We start from the raw sequence: 17,514 nt of genomic DNA, 5'->3' as shown, positions 1-17,514 counted from the left end.
AGACCCTTTCCAGTTGTCATCAGAGAGGGAGCTGTGTCTATGGAAGGAGAGCGATTCAACATGGCTGACTTTGCAGATGGACGAAGGGACCATGAGTCGAGGATTGTGGGCAGCCATGAGAAGCTAGAAAAGGCAAGGCTGGGGAATCGTCCACAGAGTCTCCTCGAAGACACACAGCCCTGCCAGTGCCGTGATTTTAGCTCAGTGGGACTCTTGTTGGAATTCTGACCTATAGAATTACAAGATGAAATTTTGTACCGTTTAAGACTTTAAGTTTGTGGTAGCTTGTTATAGCAGCATAGGAAACTAACACAGTGTCTGAAGGAGAAGACTGAGACCGAACTGGAGAAAAGAAGGGACAGAAGGGACTTCCTTGGTGGCCCAGTGGTTAAGACTGCGCTTCCAATGCGTGGGGCAAAAGTTCAATCCCTGGTTGAGGAACTAAGATCCCACATACCACATGGCATGGCTAAAAGAAAAAAAAAGGCAGATGAAATGTTTAGATTTATTCTGTAAGGGGAATGAGTCTCAAACTTCAGTGGGGAAACCACTTTTTCATGGAATATTGATAACCTGTGTATTGTACTGATATCAATGAATATTAATATTCTATGTTAATATTCTGAGAGAGAAAGAGCTGCTTTAATGGATGTGCTTTCATGCTAAGGTGCTTCAGTTGTGTCCGACTCTTTGCAACGCTATGGACTGGAACCCACCAGGCTCCTCTGTCCATGGGATTCTCCAGGCAAGAATACTGGAGTGAGTTGCCGTGCCCTCCTCCAGGGGATCTTCCCGATCCAGAGATAGAACCCGTGTCTCATATGTCTCCTGTATTGGCAGGCTGGTTCTTTACCACTAGCACCACATGTGAGTTTTCCATAAATCGAATGTGTATTTCTGATTTACTTTATGGGAATTTAGATTACATCTAGTCTTTTGTTATTAAAATAATGCTGCAATGAATTATCTTGACCTTCTGTTATTTTGCACACGTGTGGGTATGTCTGTAGGAAGAATCCCAAGAAATGAAATTGTTGGGTCACAGAGAATATACATCTTTGGGAGTCTACATGTTTAATAAATGTCTGAGGACATGATGATTCTGATGAGAACTGAAATTAAGTGAGGATTCCTGAACAGAATTTCAGATCGGGGCTCCATAAACATCCCTGTGACTGACAGTGTGGAGGCAGGGAGACTGCGGGAAGGCTGGACCTCAAGAGAAATGAATGTGTATGTGAGAGAGAGATAGAGATGTTTAGGACTGACCTGGCACAGGTAAGTATAAGTTGATTTTCTTTCTTTCTTTTTTTTTTTTAATCAACTTGGGAAATTCCTACAACACGAGAGGCTCTTTCTCAGTGACCCTGGGTCAGAGAGCCATTTTGGGGTTGCTGGGGACATGTGTTCACACCTGAGGACTGAATTCTAATCTCCCTTCTCTTCTGCCCAGGAATTTGACTCTAGGTAGATAATTGCCCTTGTAATGGGAAGGTGGTGGTGGTGCTGCTGCTGCTAAGTCGCTTCAGTCGTGTCCGACTCTGTGCGACCCCATAGATGGCAGCCCACCAGGCTCCCCCATCCCTGGGATTCTCCAGGCAAGAACACTGGAGTGGGTTGCCATTTCCTTCTCCAGTGCATGAAGGTGAAAAGTGAAAGTGAAGTCGCTCAGTCGTGTCCGACTCTGAGCGGCCCCATGGACTGCAGCCTACTGGGCTCCTCTGTCCATGGGATTTTCCAGGCAAGAGTACTAAAGTGGGGTGCCATCGGAAGGAAGGAAAAAAACGTGTGCTTGTAGCCTTTAAACAAAGTGTTTCCAGTATTAGACTCCTCCTGAGAAACATGAGAGGAACAACATTCCTACTGTTCTGACCTTCTGATTTTTTTTAAAAAGTTATTTATTTATCTTTATTTTTGGCTGTCCTGGGCCTTCGTTGCTGTGGGAGGGCTTTTCTCTCGTTGTGGTGCTCAGGCTTCTCATTGTGGTGCCTTCTCTTGTTGCAGAGCATGGGCTTTAGAGCACTGGCTCAGTAGTTGTGGCTGCATGGACTTAGTTGCTCTGAGACCTGTGGGATCTTCCCAGACCAGGGATTGAACCTGTATCCCTTGCATCAGCAGGCAGATTCTTAATCACTGGACCACCATGGACGTCCCTGACCTCCTGATTTTTGTATGGGTTTTATGAGTGAGTCAGTTCTTCCCATCAGGTGGCCAAAGTATTGGAGTTTCAGCTTCAGCATCAGTCCTTCCAATGAATATTCAGGGTTTATTTCTTTTAGGATTGACTGGTTTGATCTCCTTCAGTCCAAGGGACTCCCAAGAGTCTTCTCCAAAACCACAGTTCAAAAGCATCAATTCTTCAGTGCTCAGCTTTCTTTGTGGTCCAACTCTCACATCCATACATGATTAATGGAAATATCATAGCTTTGACTAGACGGACCTTTGTTGGCAAAGTAATGTTTCTGCTTTTTAATATGCTGTCTAGGTTGGCCATAGCTTTTCTTCCAAGGAGCAAGCGTCTTGATTTCATGGCTGCAGTCACCATCTGCAGTGATTTTGGAGCCCCCTCAAAAAAAGTCTCTCATTGTTTCCATTGTTTCCCCATCTATTTGCCATGAAGTGATGGGACCAGATGCCATTATCTTAGTTTTTTGAATGTTGAGTTTTAAGCTAACTTCTTCGCTCTCCTCTTTCACTTTCATCAAGAGGCTCTTTAGTTCCTCTTTGCTTTCTGCCATAATGGTGGTGTCATCTGCATATCTGAGGTTATTGACATTTCTCCCGGCAATGTTGATTCCAGCTTGTGCTTCATCCAACCCAGTATTTTGCATGATGTACTCTGCATATAAGTTAAATAAGCAGGGTGACAATATACAGCCTTGATGTACTCTTTTCCCAATTTGGAACCAGTCTGTTGTTCCATGTCCGGTCCTAACTGTTGCTTCTTGACCTGCATACAGATTTCTCAGGAAATCTGTACTCCCATCTGGTATTCCCATCTCTTGAAGAATTTTCTGGTATTCCCATCTCTTGAAGAATTTTCCACAGCGCCTTCTTTGCCTTGCTGATTTTACTGTGACTTCTCCATTCTTGAGTTGACTTTGGTTCATCCCCAGGTGAGCTGAATTTCAGTGTCAACTAGCTTTTCCCAGAATGATTCATGGACACTCTATTCTCCAAGTGCCTTCACGTCTGAGGATGTCTTTCCGCTGCCTTTGTAGTTGAACATGCAGCTCACTTGCCATTTATCTTCCTGCCGCCTCTCCCCAGGAGCATCCCATGCCCTGAGTTCTGGTTCTTCCATTCATCCCTGAGGATGGATTGGGTGCCAGCAATGCTTGGGCAGCCTGGTGGCCTGTGAGCACGGTGTGGGGGGGCGGGTACATGGTGGGAAGATCAAAGAGTGCCATAATTTGGAGTGAGGAACTTTGCCAATTTCAGTCTAGCTGAATAGCAGATTAATTCTCTTTTGTCCTATGTTTGGGGGTATTTGTTACTCTAAAAATATCCATGGCTGCTGTGTACAGCCATACAGGCTGTGCACTGCAGGACTCCAGGGAATCTCATTTGTATAAACTATCATGTGGCTGGTCCTCCCAGCCTTGTGCAGGATGGCAGCCCGGCAAGCTCTGAGCTTGGAGTGGACCTAGAAGCACAGAATGCTTTTATCCCAGGGTTTGGCAGACTTCAGTTCTTCTTTTAACACCTTTTTGAATTTGTTCTTAGTCACATACTCCTGTTCTACTATGATTTTTTTTTATGCTTCATATTGGCTCACATTTTCCTTACATAAATGAATTTAAAAGGAGAGCTTTCAATTCCAATTGGAAATAGAAAGTCAGCATGGCTTGCCAAAAATAGAAGAAATATATACGCGTGTGTGTGTATATGTGTATGCATACAAGAAAACAATGCAGTCAGATTCTAACTGGGTATTTTTGCTGTTTCTCTCTTTTTAAAACAGAAGATTACAAGTGTTAGAGCCATGTTAAGGACAGGCTAGCACAAAACTGAAATTTTTTTTTTTTCTTTCTGGAAGTAATCTTGAAGGATTGGAAGGGAAAATCACTTCTCGTGATGGGACAGTGTTCTTTAGTGTCACATCTCCTATCATGAACCATGTGTGGGACACGAGGCAGCACCGCCCAGTCTGATACCCCACTAGCTGCTTGAATCTCCTGGCAACATCTCCATGTGGGACTCCAACCTTTTCTTACATCCTCTCAGCTCTGGGAAGTCTGAGGGCTTTTTGGCTTGTTCGTTTTTGTTTTGGTGGATCTTAGTTCCCCGACCAGGAATCGAACCATGGCCCCCTACAGTGGAAGTGTAGGGTCCTAACCACTGGACCCCCAGGGCAATCTCTCACTCCTGGGAAGTTTAATGCCACCGGGGAGGGACTTTTTCTGTGGCTGGACTCTCTTTGGTTGTGTTGGGTAGAGCTGCTCCTTGGGCTCACTGCGTTTAGTTCTGGTCCTGAAGTCAAGCAGAAAAAAAAAAAAAAAAAAATCAACTGCTTCCTACAAGTTCCATCCCTCCAAACATGATTAAAACAGAGGCCTCAGGGACTTCTCTGGCAGTCCAGTGGTTAGGGCTCAGTACTTCTACTGCTCAGGGTGCAGGTTCTATCCCTGGTCAGGGAACTAAGATCCCCCAGGCAGTGTGGTGTGGCCAAATTAAAAAGAAAAAAGTGAGGCCTCTGAAATTAGATTCCCTGGGTGGGATCCTGGATCCAACCACTTACTATCTTTGTGGGTTTGGGTAAGATACTTAACCTCACTGGGCCTCAGTTTCTTCATCTGGTAAATGGGAACAGTAATAGTGTCTCCTTATGGTTGTTATGAGAATTAGACAAGGTAGTGCTTATGGAGATTTAGAACAGTGCCTGGCACCTAACGCTCAGACAGTAGAGTCTGCCGGCAGTGTGGGAGACCTGGGTTTGATCCCTGGGTTGGGAAGATCCCCTGGAGAATGAAATAGCAACCCACTCCAGTATTCTTGCCTGGAAAATCCTATGGATGGAACCTGGCAGGCTACAGTCCACGGGGTTGCAAAGAGTCGGACACGACTGAGCAAGTTCACTTTTATGTTTGGCACCTCACATGTGTTGATTGTAAGGGTTGGCTGCTGCTACTCTCTGTAGCCACAAAAACTGAGGCCCCTGGCGCCTCATACCTCCTTCTGGGTTAGAAGACATAGGACTCAAGTTCCAGCTTCAGCTCAATATCCGCCTGATGACAAGGTGATAAGCAAATCACAAGCCCTCCCTGGGCTTTTGCATCCATGTCTTGAAACTGAGAGAGGTGGGCTCCATGGTCCCCAAGTCCCTCCTCCCATCCCCAGCCAAGTTGGAGACTTCTGGGCTGAGGGAGCAGAGGAGAGAAGTGGGGCTATTAATACAAATGATTGTCGACCATAAGTCTCTGTGTCAGCCACAGGGTACCAAGGAAAACTATACATACTCTCTCCTTAATTTCTCTCTCAGAACAACATTTTGAGGCGTGAGGTAGAACAGAGAATGAAAGATATTCGATACTATAAAACAAAAGGGCACAGATAAGACTGAGGTGTTGAGAAAAGCAGCTTTGCTTTAACCAAACCCAGCATATGGGATGACATAAAAACACCACAATATCCTTTATTTATCAAGCTCCCTTGAAAGAGGACAGTAATAATAATTGTGAACACTTGCTGAGTTCTTGTCATGCACCAGCTGTCTCGCATGTATGTTTTCATTGGATCCTGAGCTATGTATAAGGCAGTAACAGCTGCTGTAACGAATAGACCCCTGAGATGGCAGGGGGACTGACACAGTAGCTCCGGGAACACAGCTGATGCTGGTGGGAGTCAGCTCTCCTCCTCACAGGGATTTGGGGATCTGGCAACTTCCATATTGTGCCTCCACCATTTCCTAGGGCCTCGGAGCCCTTTGCATCTGGGCTGCAGAGGAAAGAAAAGGCACGCCCATTTCCTAAAAGCCCGCCTCAGGAAGTGCCATGCATCACTTACACTCACATTTTATAGGCAAGAACCAGTCACATGACCCCAGCAGGATGTGGGGGTGCTGGGAAATACCGTGCCTGGCGGGGCAGCCACTCTGTAGCAATAACTCCACACTGTAAAAGGCGTGGCCCATTTTTTGGATGCATAGCTAGCAGATTCTGTCACAGCTTATGTGGCGGAGATGACAATTACACCCATTTTACAGATGAGGAAACTAAGACCCGGAGAGTCTGGGCTGGGTCCCAGAGTTTGTAAGTGGCAGAGGCTCTATGAGTTCAAGTGTTTGTCGCTCAATTGTGTCCGACTTTTTGCGACTCCATGGACTGTAGCCCATCAGGCTCCTGTCCATGGAATTCTCCAGGCAAGAATACTGGAGTGAGTAGCTATTCCCTTCTCTAGGGGATCTTCCCGATCCCACTGCAGGCAGTTTCTTTACCATCTGAGCCACCAGGGAAGTCCTTGAGTTCATAGCTCTTGCATTTAACCACTATGGTGTTCATCTGAAATAAGCAATTAGGTTCTTCTGGCTGTACAGTTCTTCAGAACAAATTCTTTCCTTCCATTTTTAATGGCCCCAGGTGCCCGAGCAAGGTGTGTCTGGGGGTCAGGGTGATGCAGTTGTGATGCCAGGCAGGATTTTAGTTTCCAGTATTTCATCCACTTGGAGCAACGATTATCCCCAGAAAGTTGACCCATGTTTTGAACTCCTGCCAGAAATCAAGGCCTGGTACCATCTGTAAGAGATAAATAAATCAAAATATCATCAGCAGATAAGTGTATGCCATCTGCTGCCCTGTCAGTTGAACTGGCAGAGGCCTCCAGAGAATTCCAAGGAAGGGCTTGCCAAGGCTCTGCTGCCAGCGTGGAGAGCGAGAGGAGAAGCTTCACTTCGGGTCTGCTGGCATGTTTCTTTACTTTCTGCTCCTGGTGCTGAATGCCTTGAATCCAGCCCAGCGAAGGTGTGTGAATTTTCGCCCTTGCCAAACAGTTAAAATAGTTTCTCTTCGGCCACATTTGTTGGGGGTCCAGGACTGTTTTCCTCTGCTCTCCCAGCGAGTCAAAGACTCCTGCTATACAGACAACTAGCCAAGTGCCCGCCCAGAGGTTGGGCTCCATGGAATCTGGGTCTCAGAACCAGAGGTAAACTCAGAACCAGCCATGTTTGGGCATCTGGCCCGACTTCTTGAAATGCAGCCGCATCTTGATGGATGCTGATTTTTTCCTGGAGTCCTTTCGGAGGGGATCTGAGACTTCCCTCAGAAAGAATAGATTTTTCTAGAACCAGCTTATTCTCCTAGGGGCAGCCCAGAGAAGTGGCTAAATTCAAAGGATCTGTGATGGGCTATCTCCACTTGAATCCTGGCTCCACCTTCCGCTGTGTAACCTTAGACAAGTTACTCAGTCTGTCTGTGCCTCAGTTTCTTCATCTGTACAATGGGGGTGGTAGTTTGTAAAGCAGATTGAACCTGGCCCCTCACCCATGGGGTTCCCTCCAGATGCCCTCTACCTACCCTGCAAGTCCCTGAAACCTCGCCTTCACCATCAGATGGAACATGGAATTAAGTCACGATCCTCAGACCAGGATCTGGGGACCCAGCCAAGGACTCTGGGACCGCCCCCAGCGCCCCTTCCTCTTGCTGCTCATCTTCCTGCTGCCAAGCAGATCTGGTGCCTGTGTGTTCATGCCAAGGGTGACTTGGCTGACCCTCAAGGCTCCTCATGCCTTCTGCCAGCCTTGGGCATCTGCCTCTTACCACCTCCCTGGATTGTGCTCGTGGCCCAGCCAGGCTCCCCCCACCTGCTCAGGCTGAGACGGCACCATTACAGCCTCCTGCTTCTGGCTTGGGAAGACGTCCAGGCTCTTTCCTTCGGAGGAGCACGGTGTGACTCTAACTTGGGATCCAGGGACCGAATCAAAAATAGCGCTTATTTATGGAGCCAAGCACGGGGCAGGCATCTCACACTCCCTTCTGTTTTCATCCTTTTTGGCAAGCCTAGAGGGCAGATCTCAAAGGACTTTCATCTGGCAGCTGAGGCAAAGGCTCAGACCGGTGAAGCCACTTCCTGAGGTCACGGCGCCAGGAAGAGGCAGAGGAGGGATTTGAACTCACGTCTTATGGCTTTGGAACCCCGACACCTCCGTTCACCTTTCTAGGAGGGCGCCCTGGGAACTGTGATGAATGACAGGGGGATGTGGGTGTCGATGCCTCAGGCTGATCCCTCGCAGGTGTTGCCTGATTTAAATCCTAACTGAAGACATCTTGTTTTATACCTGTTACCTCGTTTAGCCCTTTAGCAACACCATGAGGCTGAAATCATCACCCTTTTCCTGGTCAAAAAACCCAACCAAATAAATGAAAACCATTGTTCCCCCAGAGTTCCCATAGCTGGCAGGTGGCAGAGCTGGGTTTTGAACTCCTGTGAAGTCAGAGTGCAGGCTTTTCACTGGGGAGCACAGCCTGCCTGGCCCCCACGGGTGCCCAGGGCACCCACCTCCCCTGGCCGCCTTCACCATGAGCTTCTTTCTCAAGAAGATCAGACCTGGAGGAAGGACCTTGGGGTAAGATTCCTGGAATCATGCGTGCGTGGTGAGTCAGAGAAGAGGTGGCTCTGACCCACCGATGGTCTCTGGGGTGAATTCTTGGAAGCCTCATTTCTACTGTTTCTGCTGAGAACCTGTGCCAGGCGCTCCTCTTGGTGGCAGGATCAGAGCACCAGCTGACACACTGAAGATGTTGTGTTGAGGGCAGTTTCTGAGCCGCCCTCACCCTTAGCTCAGCCAGGTCCCAGACAGTGGGTCAGAAGGAGTCAACAGCCAGAGCAGGTCAGGACCTCTTGGGTTGCGTGTTTTATTCCTGTAATGCTAAAAGTCAATAGCCCCAGTAGGGTGACGCCACAGGGTTTAAGAAGAAATGACTTTCCATTTGTCTTTTCTGAGCAAGGAAGCAAACCTTTCAAAGAGACATTTAGATACAAACCTTTAAGATTTGTTTCAAGATAACCCCACTAGTAGTCAAGTACAGCTGTGAGAGTTGGACCATAAAGAAGGCTGAGTGCCAAAGAATTGATGCTTTTGAATTGTGGTGCTGGAGAAGACTCTTGAGAGTCCCTTGGACAGCAAGGAGATCAAGCCAGTCAATCCTAAAGGAAATCAACCCTCAATATTCATTGGAAGGACTGATACTGAAGCTGAAACTCCAATACTTCGGCCACCTGATGTGAAGAGCCAACTCTGAAAAGACCCTGGTGGTGGGAAAGATTGAGAGCAGGAGGAGAAGGGGATGACAGAGGATGTGATGGTTGAATGGCATCATCAACTCAATGGACTTGAGTTTGAGCAAACTCCAGAACATAGTGAAGGACAGGGAGGCCTGGCGTGCTGCAGTTCATGGGGTTGCCCAGAGTTGGACACGACTTACTGATTGAACAACAACAGCAGCTCCACTAGAGGTGGGGGTGGTGGGTGCAGAGAGAAAAAAAAGACTGACCATGGAGCAACAATTTTAAAGCTGGGATGGGGACATGGGACTCTCATACTAGCCTCTGCTTTTGCAAAGGATAGGAACTCCCCATATTATAATGGTTAAAAAGTGTATTTCAGAGACAGTGTTGAATCGCTAGAGTCCAAACAAGCTAGTCTGGCTGTGGAATGCCCTTGGTCTCCCCTCCTCTGTACAAGTCAGTCTCCTTCATGATGGAAAGCACTTTGGAAAGATGCAGACCTGGGTCCAGCTTGCAGTTCTCCTGCTCCCTGGCTGTGTAACCTTGGGTAGGTCACTTTGCTTGTGTGAGCCTCAGTTTCCTCATCTGTAAAGTGGGGATGAATACTGACTTCATACAGTGGTGATGTGTACCAGGTTCTTAGCATGCTGCTTGCTCTGGACTCTTCTTGGGTCACTGGATCCTCTAGCTTCTACCTGGTGGTGGATAGATCTGCTATTTACAGTGCCACAGGGGCCAAGCTGTGCCGGAAGTAGAAGGGGACAGTGTCTTGGGAGGTGAAACACTGGAAATTCAGGGAGACATCCCTTCAGGGTGGGGCAGGTGGTTGGTGGATAATACTTGATTTGTGGTGGGGGAGCTGGCGAACTTGAAGGCTAGGGATGGGTCAAATATGGGGAAATGGAGGGAGAGAAGATGTTGAGATTGAGAGGTGGGAAAAGGGAGGTTGTATATCTGAACCACCAGGCAACAAGCAGCAGAAAAGGAGGTGAAAGGTGGCCATGAAAAATATCACCTCCAGGCTGATCTCCGGGCTCCAAGCCCTCTGCGTCTTGGCGGCTGTGAGGCTGGAATGCCTCTCTCCTCTCAGGCGGGCCCCGAGATGCTCTAGAGCTCAGTTTCTGGTCTCACCTTGACCTGCAGGTGTGATGGCCACGTCTGTAGGGTTCTGTAGAGCCGCCCCCATATGGTGTCATCCTTGGCAAAGGCCATTTGTGAAATGCTCTTCATTTACTCATTCCATCACCATGTCACGTCCGGAGCACCTGTTACTGTACAGCCTGTGAGGACACAGCAGCAAATGAGACACGTGGTCACAGAGCTTCCACTTGTCTCAGAGATGCTATCTGGGCAGTGTTTATTTACTAATTTTAATTTTCATATAGTTGATTTACAATGTTGTATTAATTTCTGCTGTACTGCAAGGTGATTTAGTTATACACACACACACATATGTAGATTCTTTTTATATTCTTTTCCATTATGGTTTATCACAGGATGTTGAATATGGTTGTCTGTGGTGTACAGTGGAACCTTGCTGTTTATCCATTCTACGTATAAGAGCTTACATCTGCTAACCCCAACCTCCCGCTCCATCCCTCCCCCACCCCCCTGCCCCTGAGACCTGCCAGTTTGTTCTTTATGTCCATGAGTCTATTTCTGTTTCACAGATAGGTTAATTTGTGTCATATTTTAGACTCCATGTATAAGTGATCTATGGTACTCATCTTTCTTTTTTACTTATTTCACATAGTATGATAGTCTCTGGTTGCATCCATGGTGCTGCAAATGGCATTATTGCCTTCTTTTTTATGGCTGAATGGTATCCATTGTATATATGCAACACATCTTTATCCATTCATCAGTTGACTGACATCTAGGTTGCCTCCATGCCTTGGCTATTGTGAATATTGCTGCTATGAACATAGGAGTGCACGTATCCTTCTGACTTAGTTTTGTTTGAGTATATGCGTCTGAATACTGTTCAGATGAGCTGGGAAATGTCCTCTTTTGGTGCAAGGATTCTGAGCACTTGATACATACACTTTAACATTAGATCAGTGGCTCCATGAGGGCGGGCACTTGCCTTCTGGTTCACTGCTGCGTCCCCAGCACCTTGAGTGGTGCCTGACACATAGTAGGTGCTCAATGAATGTTCACTGAGTGTAATTGCATGAATATCAAACACTGGTATTGGGAACCAAAGAGAAGAATATTTTTAGGGCTCAAAATTAATCCCAACATCCTCAAGTATCACTGCTGGTTGTGATTGGATTCCTAGGATTGCGCGCGCGCGCGAGAGAGAGACAGAGAGAGAGACAGAGAGAGGGAGTGGTTTCATCTGCACTGTTGAATTGTTTCCAGAATGGTCCAGAATGTGGTCAAGCCCACAGCCCAGGCATATCTATGTGTATATATAACCCATGTAGAGGAAAAGTCCACATGCATCCCGTAGAGGACCCAGACGATAAACACATGACCACATGCATACACAAGATCATTTTAGATGGAGATTGTGGTAAGGTTATGAAAGAGAGAAGCATGCAGGGTGAGGGGATGAGGGTGATGGCTAAGGAGGGGTGAGGGCCACCGTGGGTAGGGTGGCATACGGGTTGTTGGCTGTTCATCCCTCCACATCTGTCCTCTGCCCCCTGTGCCATGAGAGACTGCCCTACTCAGGTGCAGTGTGCAGACTCCTGCATCCTCTGCTTTCTCTTGGGTTCCAGCCAGCAGGAGGCATCAGCAGGAAATCAGAGGGCAGAAGGGGGAGAAAGCTTGGGTTGAGACTTCCCTGGTGGTCCAGAACCTGCCTGCCAGTGCAGGGGACACGAGTTTGATCACTGGGCCGGGAAGATCCCACATGCCGCAAGGCAACAAAACCCGTGCGCCACAACTGCCAGAGCCCACTCGCTCTAGAGCCCGTCCTCCGCAGCCGGAGAAGCCACTGCAAGGAGAAGCCCGTGCACCGTATCGAAGAGTAGCCCCTGCTCACCACAGCTAGAGAAAGCCTGAGTGGAGCAGTGAAGAGCCAGTGCGGCCAAAAAAATGAAAATAAATCCATTTTTTAAAAAGTTGGGGTGGTCCTCCTACCTTGTCTAGTTCTCACCCTGTTGAAGTTTGACAGTGACCACATTCCTCTAAGGACTGTGTGGTCCCCAGATCAGCAGCATCAGCTAGGCCCTGGGAATTTGTCAGAGATGCAGCTTCTCAGGTCCTACCCCAGAGTTTCTGGTTCTGATACCTGTTTCGGCACGGCTGAACTCCAAGAGGCATGTCCTCTCTGTGGCTTCACCTCTCGCAGCCTCCTTTCCCTCCCCAGCCCCTTCAGGCTGGAGCTGAGGGCTCCCCGCTGTTGCTGGCCCCTCACCCCTGTCCCCACGTCTGTGAATAGACCCTTCGCTCAGCAGTCTGCGGCGAGCCCCTTCCAGGGTGCCATCTGTTTCCTGCCGGGACCCTGACCGGTCCAGATGGCTAGGATGTTAATTCATATTCCTTTAGACAGAGTGTACACCCTCTAGGTTACGCAGTCCACACAGGCTTCCCCAGTCATTCCTGGGTATTGAGAGCTCATGAATTGGCTACCCTTGCGTTGGGGCTGGGTGCCAAGTCCTATCCGTTGACCACGGACCTTGGAGCGAGAGACAAGGATGAAGATCCTCGTGCAGGATGTTTCCCTTTGAGGCTATGGTGGGTCTGAGTCACTTCTTACAGGCGAAGTGCTTCCCATGAGTTTATTTCTCTGGTCCTCATGGGACTGAATATCCATTCTCTGGGATAGTAGGAAATTCAGACTTCACATAATGGAGGTTCCCTCCCAGCCCTGCGGTGATGTGAAGTTTTCAGGACTTTTGGGAGAACCTCTGGTCTTCTGGGAGAAGGAGGTCAGAGGGGCTCAGAGGCGGAGGGAGTGACGGGCCAAAGGGCATCTTCAAGGGGGCACAAATGAGGCAGCTAGCAGGCAGTGTCCAGGGGTTTGAGGGGAACAGTGGAAGGCGTGGGGCCATAGGGGAACCCCTTTATCCCTGAAACTACCACTCGGCTGGACTCCTGGCTGCTGAGTGGCCCTTGCCTTGCCACCTGCTGTTGGCACTGACCCCTACGGATCCACCCTGTAATAAGCACTATGGAAACACTAGCATTCATGATCGTCATTTTTCTAGATAGGGAAACTGAGGCACCAAAAGGTTTGTGTTGATGTTGCACGTCTAGTAAGGGATGGAGCCAGGCTGGAACCCAGGCAGGTCTGGCTCCATGGCCACGTGCCACCAATTCCGTGGTGGTGGGCCACAGGTCAGTCTTGTCTTTCCTCTCACGAAGTCCCATGTCTTCTCTGACCCCTGTGTGGAAGGCGACAATGATGACAGTCACCATCTCCTAAGCTCCTACTCTTTTTTTCTTAAAAAAATATTGCATTTATGTGTTTGTTTGGCTGTGCCAGGTCTTAGTTGCGTCACGTGGAATCTTTAGTTGCAGCACGTAGCATCTTTTTAGTTGCAGCATGCAAACTCTTGGTTACAGCATGTGGGATCTATTTCCCTGACCAGGGATCGAACCCGGGCCCCCTGCATTGGGAGCGTGGAGTCTTAGCCACTGGGCCACCAGGGAAGTCCCTAAGCTCTCACTCTGTTCTAGGCGTCCTAAGTTCTTTGCCCATGTTGAATCTTTCTAACACCCCTACAGGTCTGTGCCTGTTCTACAGACTAGGAACTCAAGGTCCAGAATGACTGGGAACTCATGTGACAGGAAGTGATGGAGTCAGGATTTGGGCCCAGCCCTACTGATTCCAGCGCTCAGGCCTTGGCCCCCCTGCTCTCCTGCCCCATAAACACTGCTGCTTGAAGGAGTGTCCAGTGCGATAGCACCGACCACCACTAAAATGACTTACTATTGCTTTCCTAATGCTGAAAATCGAGATTTTTATTTAAAAATATATATTTAAAATAAGATATATGTATTTAAAAAAATATATAAAATAAATATGTTTATTTTTGGCTGCGCTGGGTCTTTGTTAACGTGTGCTGGCTTTCTCTAGCTGTGGCGAGCGGGGGCTTTTCTTCCGTGTGGTGCGCGGGCTTCTCATTGCTGTGGCTTCTCTTGTTTTGGAGCACAGGCTCCAGGATGCATAGGCTTCATTTGTGGCTTAATTTCCCCGAGGCATGTGGGGTCTTCCTAGATTAGGGATTGAACCAATGTTCCCTGCATTAGCAGGCAGATTCTTAACCACTGGACCACCAGGGAAGCTTCAAAAATAGATGTTTTTACAGATCAGATTAGAGTGTGAATCTTACCCTGGTTGTCTGACTAGAATCACCTGGGGGCTTTAAAAACCCACTGATGTTTAGGCCTCCTGGTGACCAACTAAATCAGAATGTCTGTGGGTGGGCTTCCCAGGGCTGAGAACCACTTACGCTGGGTGACCTTTAGGATCCTTCCTGGCTTCCCTGGTGGCTCAACTGATAAAGATTCTGTCTACAATGCATGTGAAATGCTGGGCTGGATGAAGCACAAGCTGGAATCAAGATTGCCGGGAGAAATACCAATAACCTCAGATATGGCAGATGACGCCACCTTTATGGCAGAAAGTGAAGAAGAACTAAAGAGCCTCTTGATGAAAGTGAAAGAGGAGACTGAAAAAGCTGGCTTAAAACTCAACATTCAAAAAACTAAGGTCATGGCATCCAGTCCCCTTGTCTCATGGCAAATAGATGGGGAAACAATGGAAACAGTGACAGACTTCATTTTCTTGGGCTCCAAAATCACTGCAGATAGTGACTGCAGCCATGAAATTAAAAGACACTTGCTCCTTGGAAGAAAAGCTATGATCAACCTAGACAGCTTATTAAAAAGCAGAGACATTAGTTTGCCAACAAAGGTCCGTCTAGTCAAAGCTATGGTTTTTCCAGTAGTCATGTATGGATGTGAGAGTTGGACTATAAAGAAAGCTGAGTGCTGAAGAATTGATGCTTTTGAACTGTGGTATTGGAAAAGACTCTTGAGAGTCCCTTGGACTGCAAGGAGATCAAATCAGCCAATCCTAAAGGAAATCAGTCCTGAATTTTCATTCATGGAAGGACTGATGCTGAAGCTGAAACTATAATACTTTGGCCACCTGATGGGAAGAACTGACTCATTGGAAAAGACCCTGATGCTGGGAAAGATTGACAGCAGGAGGTGAAGGGGACGACAGAGGATGAGATGGTTGGATGGTATCATCGACTCAATGGACATGAGTTTGAGCAAGCTCCGGGAGTTGGTGATGGACAGGGAGGCCTGGCGTGCTGCAGTCCATGGAGTTGCAAAGAGTTGGACATGCCTGAGTGGCTCAACTGAACCAAACTGCACTGCAATGCAGGAGACCTGATTTTCACCCCTTGGTTGGGAAGATCCCCTGGAGAGGAAGATGGCAACCCACTCCAGTATTTGTTGCCTGGTTCAATCCCTCGTCTAGGAAGACCCCACATGCCTCGGGAGATTCAGCCACAACTGAAGCCTGTGTGTCCTGGAACCTGTGCTCTGAAACAAGATCCCATGGACAGAGGAGTCTGCTGGGCTGCAGTCCGTGGAGTTGCAAGAGTCAAACACAACTGAGCAGCTAAACCACCATCATCACCAGCTTTCTGCTTCCGTGGTTCAAGGAAGGTATGCTGCCCTCAGGTGGCGGTCACAGGCCACAGCTCCATGATCTAATTGACAAGCCTCAGTGCGAACAGATAAGCGCACTTGTCTTCAGTTTTATACCCAAATGAAATCCCTTGTTCCACATATAGACTTAATAATGATTGTAAAAAGCATTAACATTTTTAGAACTACTTCTAAAAGCAATTAGCCAATATGTTAGTTTTATACCTTTCTCACAAATGGTTAGCTAACTTTTATCATGGAACTAAGGGTTTAAAGCCCCAAAAAATCTCTTCCGAGTTCGGGTTTTTGTCATTAGGCTTGTTGACCATTGATATATCCAGGCTTTCTTATGTCATCACTATTATTTGTCCTTAAACCTCAGCTTTGCCCTGCACAGGCAGTGTGGGCCAATTTTTACCATCTCTGCTCAAACATCTTCAGTTTGGTCTTGTCCACGTGGTTGGAAATGGAAGTGTGAGAGTCATTTTATTTAGGCCCCTAGAGGATTTTCCCCATGTATGTGGAGGTATGTTCTCAGAGAGTTGCTTTCAGGACCCTGAAGCTCTGCAAATGGGAATAGATAGCTGGAAAAACTTCAGGGCATGGAGTTTGGAGCCTATGGACCTGGGTTGAATGTGTCACTTACTGCCTATGTGGTCTTGAGCAAGTCACTGAAAGTTCAGAGCCTCAGTTTGCTTGTCTCTAAAATAGGGATTCTCAGAACTACATTGCAGGCTGTAAAGGATTAAAGAGAAAGCAAACATACTTTTACAATAAAACTACTCAACAAACTAGGAATAGAAGAGAGCTCTGCCAGTTGATAAAGAGTATCTATGAAAGGAATATCGACGTGTGTATGCTCCGCCATGTCCGATTCTTTGTGACCTCATGGACTGTAGCCTGCCAAACTCCTCTGTCCATGGAATTGTATATAGTATATATACATTCTTGTATATAGTACATTATAAGAATCCACTAAAAACTACTAGAATAAATGAAGTCAGCAAGATTTCAAGGTACAAAGTCAGAACAAAAGTCTATAAAAAATATTTTAATTTCTTTTAGAATCAAAGAAAAAGAGAAAAATTTCAATACACTGAGTTGGGTAAAAAGTTGATTCCAGTGTTTCCGTAAGGTATTATGGAAAAACCTGAACAAACTTTTTGGCAAACCAGAAATAATATTAATGTATTAATCTTTAACCAATGCACTTGTTAAAATATAATTTCTAATTTAATTTTTTGTTGAGGAAGAGACCCCAAAGGCGAAAGAGCCTAGGGTCCACGAAGTCTTAATGGGGCCTTTGCTGCTCATATGAATTTGACGGTAAAAATCTTCCCTCTCTAGGGAAAATTTTCTTTGAGAGGAAAAATATAACAAAGAAAGTTTAAGGTGATGCATTCAAAATCCATGCATTATTAAAATGTTAGTCATTCAGTTCTGTCTGACTCTTTGTGACCCATGGACTGTGGCCTGCCAGGCTCCTCTGTCCATGGAATTCTCCAGGCAAGAATACTGGAGTAGGTTGCCAATGTCTTCTCCAGGGCATCTTTCCTGACCCAGGGATCGAACCCAGGTCTCCTACATTGCAAGCAGATTCTTAACCATCTGAGCCACCAAGGAACCCTGGGAGGGGAGGAGACAGGGATGGAGTGTGGATGGACAGGCCGA

At 47.2% G+C, this 17,514-nt stretch overlaps 1 protein-coding gene across 2 annotated transcripts in view; it reads left to right on the top strand.

The window, feature by feature from the left end:
- GSG1L (GSG1 like) overlaps positions 1–17,514 on the top strand; it is a 252,582-nt gene that overhangs the window by 69,523 nt on the left and 165,545 nt on the right. The window lies entirely within an intron of this gene.

This window comes from Bos taurus, chromosome 25 (assembly GCF_002263795.3).
Source record: "Bos taurus isolate L1 Dominette 01449 registration number 42190680 breed Hereford chromosome 25, ARS-UCD2.0, whole genome shotgun sequence".
Classification (NCBI taxonomy): domain Eukaryota; kingdom Metazoa; phylum Chordata; class Mammalia; order Artiodactyla; family Bovidae; genus Bos; species Bos taurus.
This window is presented reverse-complemented; position numbering and strand designations above follow the sequence as displayed.